The sequence below is a fragment of the Quercus suber genome, unplaced genomic scaffold, assembly GCF_002906115.3.
Source record: "Quercus suber isolate HL8 unplaced genomic scaffold, Cork oak 2.0 scaffold_470, whole genome shotgun sequence".
NCBI classification, from domain to species: domain Eukaryota; kingdom Viridiplantae; phylum Streptophyta; class Magnoliopsida; order Fagales; family Fagaceae; genus Quercus; species Quercus suber.
Window position 1 is genome coordinate 306,807 of NW_027069921.1, and position 7,631 is coordinate 314,437.

The window sequence follows — 7,631 nt, forward strand, 5'->3', positions numbered from 1 at the left end:
GCATGTTTGTGTTTGAACTTCATGTCCTAGGTTCGAACCTTCAGAACAATTTTTTTTTTTCATTTTTTAAGTTTCTATTATCAAACTGACCGATATGTATTAAATATAACTATGTACAAAATATTTCAAGATGTGCACCCATAGTCTAGTGGTAAGACATGCGTGTGACTATACTTGGCCCAGGTTCGAACCTTGCTGAAAACATTTTAACATCTTAATTTTTTCTCTCCTACAAAATTACGTCGTTTTATACATCAACTTAAAACATAAATAAAAAATAAAATAAAATAAAATAAAAACCCTACTCTCTACATTTCACTTCAGCCGCCTCACGCCCTCACCCTCATTCTTTTTTTTTTTTTCTCTTTTCTCTGAGTTCCATCTTCCATGCCTCCCTCTTCTATACTTGGCCCTCTTCATCATGCTTTTAAAAAAAAAACGAAGATTAATGAAAATATGAGAATTTTTATAGTGTGGATTTTATTAATTTTGTGTTTTTTTTTTTTTAAATTTTTAACTGCGATTGGCATGAAAGTTGGCATGCATGTTAAAAATCAAATGGTAAATTACATCCAATTGGCATGAAAATTGGCATGTATGTTAAGAACATATAGAACATGTGATCCAACGGTTGGATTTTCAAAATATGAATTCAATAATAAGTTATTGGTTGGTGTAACATTTTTTAGAGTTACATCAAGTGTAACTTGAACTCAACCCTATATTTCTTAATTCAATGTGAATTTTGACAAATCTACCGTTAGATTACATTATCTTCATATATTTATCATGCTTACAAAATTTCAAGGTGATCAAAGATTAATAGCCATGTCATCAATCAATTATTTAAATTCAAGTTTTTGTTGTTTAAAATAACGCATAAAAGATGAGTTTAAAGATCAAATGGTAAATTATATCCGATTGGCATGAAAATTGGCATGCATGTTAAGAACATATAGAAACTGTGATCGAATGGTTGGATTTTCAAAATATGAATTCAACAATAAGTTATTGGTTGGTGTAACATTTTTTAGAGTTACATCAGGTGTAACTTGAACCCAACCCTATTTTTCTTAATTCAATGTGAATTTTGACAAATCTACCGTTAGATTACATTATCTTCATATATTTATCATGCTTACAAAATTTTAAGGTGATCACAGATTAATAGCCATGTCATCAATCAATTGTTTAAATTCAAGTTTTTGTAATTTAAAATAATGCATAAAATATGAGTTTAAAGATCAAATGGTAAATTACACCCGATTGGCATGAAAATTGGCCTGCATGTTAAGAACTAGTAATCCAACAGTTGGATTTTCAAAATATAAATTCAATAATAAGTTATTGGTTGGTGTAACATTCAATAATAAGTTATTGACCGCTCATTTCTCTAAATCCGACCGTTTGATTGTGACCATAATTTACCAAAATTAACCTTTCATTACACTCTTCAAATTCAACGGTTAGATTTCAAATCTAAGAATGGCACTTGATGGACATGTGCTGTGTACTTGTATGATTATGTTCTCTTAATTTGACCATCCAATTAGTCATATTAATTTTTTTTTTAAGTTTTTTGTTTTTAAGTTTTATTTCACAACTCATTAATAAAATGACCAAGTGACCTCACCAAATTGCAGAATTTGTTTTTAATTTTTTTAAAATAAATATAATTTTTTTTTTGTTTTTATCTTCTTCTCCTATAATTTCTAAGTTGATAAAAATATTAATTTAACTGCAATCCAAACTCTTCATCTAATCATTTTTTTCATTTAAATTATATTATCACGTGTAATTATATGTCGTAACATTAATATGTTCTATCTTTCTAATAAGTCCAACTTAAACTCAAATTCATCATTATCATTAATATTTAAATAAAATTATCATTTTATTTAAATATCAAAACCTAAACTTCTGAAACTCTCACAATTTTTAAATAGAGTCTCTCTCTCTCTTTTCCTTAATCTTAAAGTTTGTTTGTTTGTTTGTTTTTTTTTTTTTTTTTTAATTTAATTTAATTTATTTTTTATAAAACCTAAAGTGAGTCCTTTTAAAAAAAAAAAAAATTCTTATGTGTGGTCTTTTTAAAAACTAAACAGTGTTCTTTTTTCCTTCATCCTAAAGTTTTTTTTTTTTTACATGAGTCTTTCTTTTTTCTTTTTCTTTGTATTGAAACCTAAAGTGAGTCCTTTTTTATATATATAAAAGAATCTAATGTAAGGTCTAATTAAAAAAATTATAATTATTATTTTAATCCGAATTCTAAAGTAAGTCAAAAATTTCAGTTTTATATCATAAATAGATAATTATAATGAATAACTAAAAAGTATGTTGCCTTAGTGGTTAACACGCTTGGCATGCATATTTTTCAAGGTCCCCGTCCCTGGTTCTAACCTCCATGACAGCCTTTTTTTTCCCTTTTCATTTTTAAAGTTACTATTATCAAAACTACGTCGTTTTGGTTCTATTTAAAACTAAACATAAAAAACCCTACTCCTCTTTCTCATTCAGCCGCCCTCCTCATTCCCCATCCCCTCTCTCCCTCTTCACTCATCTCTTTCTAGGATTCTCTTTCTCTACCAGAGGCTTCAAATCTGTACGGGTTTGTGTTTGGGCATTTCATGCTTTTAATGCTTACTAAAATCGCATTTCTGTGTACAATGAAGCTATCAAAATCGCGTAGCGAACAGTAATCGTTTTTTGAAATCGAAAGTCGAAACCCTAGGGTTTATGGTTATGAAAATGCCTTTTTTTTTTTTTTTTTTTTTGTTCTAGTAATTTTTTTACTTTTGGTTCTTTTTTGGTCTGCTTCGTTCTGATTTATTTATTGTTTGACTTAATTTTAGGGTTTGAAATGGAGGTGAACAACAAAACGAAGGACGACGGCTCTGCAGAGTCACCGACTTCGGTGCTTGAAGACGAGGTTTGCTTTTTTTTTTTTTTTTTTTTTTTTTTTCGCTTTGTTTGTTTCTCGGGATTATGAGGGAAAGTGAAGGCTATGAAAGCAAAAGGGGAACAGGAAAAAAAAATTGAAAAAGAAATAGCTTAAAGAAATGACACTTTTTTTTGTTGGGTCCATTTTCTGTATCTATGTATAGCTTATGAGAAACAAATGGAACTCTATTGTTATTTGAGGTTGGGATTTTTTGTTTAAAAGGTTGTGTTTGTGTGGCTTGGCGTTTTCTCTCTTTGGTCTATTAGGTGAGTCCTAGTCAGAGGAACAAAAATTTTATACCAATTCAAAAAAAAAAAAAAAAAAAAAAGAAATCAATGAAATGAAATTTGATGGAAAAACTTAATAGAATAACAACAAAATATAGGAATAAATTGGAGCCACCAAAAAAAGTCAAAAAGCTTTCAGGTTATGATATTGTGGTGCATCAGGTCAGATACACCAAACCCTCTACGCCCAACACACATACACATGTTACTGATAACTCAAACCACAGCAAAGCAAATGATTTATCCAAGAACCTTATGGAGGTTTCTAATATTCAGCCTTATTGTCTCATTCTAAATAATTGCATCAAAATATAAGAAACTTTTCTTAAGCAAAAATATTGTGATTACCCAATACATCTCAGAAGTTTATCTCCATGCTGAAATGTAATGTTCTTTACATTCTTTTGGTTAACTTTCATTAGAAAAAATTAGAAGGCTCACCCCCATTCTTTGGGTTAACCGCACATTGGGACTGACACTAGCCCCACAGTACTCACTGCTTGGAATTATAATGTTGCCTTGTTGGGCACTTCATGTTGATGCCAAATGATTCAAATCCTTGTACACATACATAAAACTGATACTAAGATTTGCAACGCATGCCAATAACATTGACACTTATCCAAAGAGCAATTCAGCAATAGCCAAGACTACTACTCACATTGATTGTGCAATGTACATCACATTTCTAGTTTTAGTCATCTCGAAATCTTAGTAAAGCTAAAACCAAATATTTGCAGGATGAATTGAGTCCTTGACTCTCTTTCTCTCTCTCTGAGAAATTTTTTTTGCTTTGTTGTTGTGAAATTTTTTGTGCTTCGTGGTCTTCTTTCTTTTTCTTTTTTGTGGTCTCCCAGCCTATCCAAAAAGACCCCAAATGAGAAATATTTTTTTGTTTATTATTTTAAATTTTCCTGGGTGACCAAACTGTTTGTTTCAATTAGGTTAGGTGTACTGACTTTATTATTTTATTTGGTTCATTTTTTTTCTTTCTATATTTGTTGATGTTTCAGTTTGCATTATGCTAATGTTTCTTTGGGGAATCCGAGTTTATCATTCTTGGTGGCGTTAGACACAGGCAGTGATTTGTTCTGGATACCATGTGATTGTCAGGAAAATGGTTGCATAAAGGCCTTACAGTCATCATTTGGAGTGGTATGTTTACTTTTTTACTTTGAATTTTCTGTTTCTTTGTTATCGGTTTTATTACTTCCAATTGATACGGCTATATGGGTTCTTTTTCTTCCTTTGCTATTGCAGCCATATTTGCATAAAAACTTGTTAGAAAATTGGCTTGAATAGAGTGCATTAATTGCACATAGATTTGGCATCATATAGGAATATAACCCGACTTATTAAAAGATGAATCTGTCTTATATGGCTAGGAAAGTCTCAGTCAACTTGGATTGTAGACTTTTTTTTCTTTTTTCTTTTTTAACTATGGAATTCTACTATGGAATTCTACTTGAAAAGGTACTATAGTTAATAGCATAAATCAACAAAGTCATTAATCTCTAATTCTTAGATTAATTATTTTAATTAAAACTATTATTTCTGAACTTGATTTATCTAAATATTTTAACTTTTTATTAGATATGATAGGATTTGAAACTAACAGCTTTTGTTATTTGATGATTGCTCTTTACTATCAAATGAAGATACCAATGAGTTTATTTCTTTAAAAAAAAATGACAATAAGAGATTTCACTAATTAAACTAAAAGCAAGCCACTCTAAAATATATTAATTATTGATTATTTTGAGCTCTCTATATTGAAAATAGGAGGTCAAAGAGAATAGTACCATGTCATGTCTTTAATGGGTCTTTAAAATGGTTTATCGATTCCAGGCCCTAAAAATGACATAGATTTGTTTACTAAAAATTGTGCCTCAGGATTTTTGAGTTCTTTCTAGCTAATTCATAGATTGAATCACAAGAATGTTGGTTTAATTGCATAATGTATATTCATCATATGGCTGATAATGATGTAGACTGATGTATATTGTTACTAATCCTCAAACGATCAAAGATTATATATATATATATATTTTTAGTTGTTTCATAATGCTAGGACCTATACATAAATGATAGAACTCAAGCCTCTTTGTTTGTTAACAGATTGAAAATAATTCGTGGCCATGTTACAAAGTAAGAATAGTCTGTCCATTGTTATTATCTTATGGAGTCTTGGAACTGAAACTTGTTTAACTGTTCTTGAAGATGTTAAAGAAAGAGGAATGCATCAACTCCATGTTTAGCTCATACCATGCTTGATGCTTGTTCCTTTGCTATTTAGATTTGCATACTGCATGCACATCCTGTGTATGTGGTCTATTTTTATTTTTAATTTCAGTAAAAGTTTTAATTTAAAAATTAAATAAATTAAAGCCCTTGACTGATCCTTGGAAGGAATTTAAAGAGGTTGGACGTATAAATTCAATCATTAGTGGAGAAGTATAAATGTGGAATTGAACCTTTTAGGCAAACTTGTATTTCTGAGTCTATTTGCAAATAGGATGTGATGTGTGTGACTTTTATTCAAGAGAAAGACCAACCAAGGGAGTCAAATATGACTCACGATTTATGACGTAAAATTTTGATCATTAATTTTTTTTTTTTGGCTAAATTTTTTTATCATTAAATAGTTTTCTCTTGTTGCTTTCTTTTCTATCACAATTACTAAAAAATGTAGAAAACAATGGATAAGTGCTAATCTGACTCATTCTCTCTACTCAATGATTATTAATATTATAGGTTCAAATTAAGTTACATCCATGTTCCTTCTCAAGATGTCTTGCTAGAGCTATGTGTGGGTGCCACCACTGCTTTGAGCTAACTTCTTCCTCTAGAAAAGGAAAAATGGAAAAACACTAAAGCTGAGCTGATTATGCACGCTATAATTTGTGCTCTTTTCTTAAATTCCCATAGTCAATCCACTCAATTTTTATTTATTTATTTATTATTCAATAATTACAATGAAGAGGGAGGAGGATTTAAATTCTAGATGTCTTCATTGAAAATATAAGTTTAACTACAAGCAATGACGGAGCTAGAAATGACTTGGTTCATTCTATAACACATGAGTTAGGCTTTCTAGGAATGACTTGGTGCATGGTTTCTTTTTAAGGCATTTGTTGAGGGACAGGTAGATTAAGAATGGTCCAGGTATGACTTCATTCCATTTATTTAATAGATTTGGGCGTGTGGTTTATTTATTTTTTTAAAGGTGTTTATTGCAGCAAGCTTCTGTAGATCAATTTGTTTCTTCTATTGGAGCATAATACGTGAAGTTTCTTTCCCTTATTGTTGGCTGACCGGTAATTATGGGTCTAAAATTTATAACTTTTTTCTTGTTCTCTTGATTTCCACTTTTTGCGCATACATTGTTTAATATATTGTTCCCTCAAATGGAATCCTTGTTCCTTGTTGCACCAAACTTCTGTAGAGATCGATTGATGCTGAATGTGGTTTAATTTGGGGCATTTTATGTTTGCAAGGTCATCGCTTATTTGAATGTGGTAATTTCTCTTATTGGTATGGTGCAGGTAGATTGATGCTGATCTTGTGGTTGCCCAGGTTGAGTTCTTCATGTTATTGGTTTGTCCTGTGATTGGCATGACTTAGGCTTTTTGTGAATCAAATTCTTTTAACTTGCACATTTGGTCTTATATAGCATTATTATTTGTAAAAATTCTATGAATCAAATTCTTTAATCTATGTATTTGGTTTTTGCATTATTATTTGTAAAAATATGAATTGTGGTTCATTACAAGTGTTATAAAATATGTATTATAGGTACATTTCAGGTGCTATAAAATTATTATTTTTTTTAAAAAAAAAGGACCTATACCAGCGTTTTTGAAAGCGCTAGCATAGGTCCTTTTAAATTATATTGATTCAAGACCTATGCCAGCGCTTTTGAAAGCGCTGACATAGGCCTTTTAAATTATATTCATTCATGACCTATACCAGCGCTTTTGAAAGCGCTGGTATAGGTTATTTTCACATTTTCATAAAGGTTGTCCCGACACAGTAAAAACGCCAGGACAGGGTCTAAAAGCGCCGGGACCTATCCCAGCGCTTTTAAAAAGCACTGGTACAGGTCCGCGTGACCCTATCCCGACTTTCAAAAACCAGCGCTTTGAAGCGCCGGGAAAAAAAAACGCCGGATAGGAATTTTGACCCTATCCCAGCGCTTTTTAGGGCTATCCCAGCGGTTTTGAAAACGCTGGGATAGCCCCATTTTTTTTGTAGTGATACAAACAGATTGAACAACACTAAGTGGATCAAATAGACCGTACTGACAAATTGGACGAACCAAATTGGACGTAATGGACCAAAGTGGACCTAACATGGCCGAAGTAGAACAAATGGACAAAATAGATCGAAGTGAACCATATGGA

General features: G+C 31.0%; 1 long non-coding RNA gene across 3 annotated transcripts; it reads left to right on the forward strand.

Moving 5' to 3' along the window:
• The first annotated feature begins 2,508 nt into the window (after positions 1-2,508).
• On the forward strand, positions 2,509-6,915 carry LOC136062958 (uncharacterized). 3 transcript variants are annotated; one of them, XR_010624684.1, is made up of 4 exons: positions 2,509-2,608; positions 2,853-2,929; positions 4,242-4,383; positions 6,774-6,915. It is a non-coding gene; the product is annotated as an uncharacterized LOC136062958 (long non-coding RNA). The 3 variants fall into 3 exon arrangements; XR_010624685.1 differs by having other exon boundaries at positions 2,509-2,602; XR_010624683.1 differs by having other exon boundaries at positions 2,509-2,929.
• Positions 6,916-7,631: the final 716 nt, after the last annotated feature.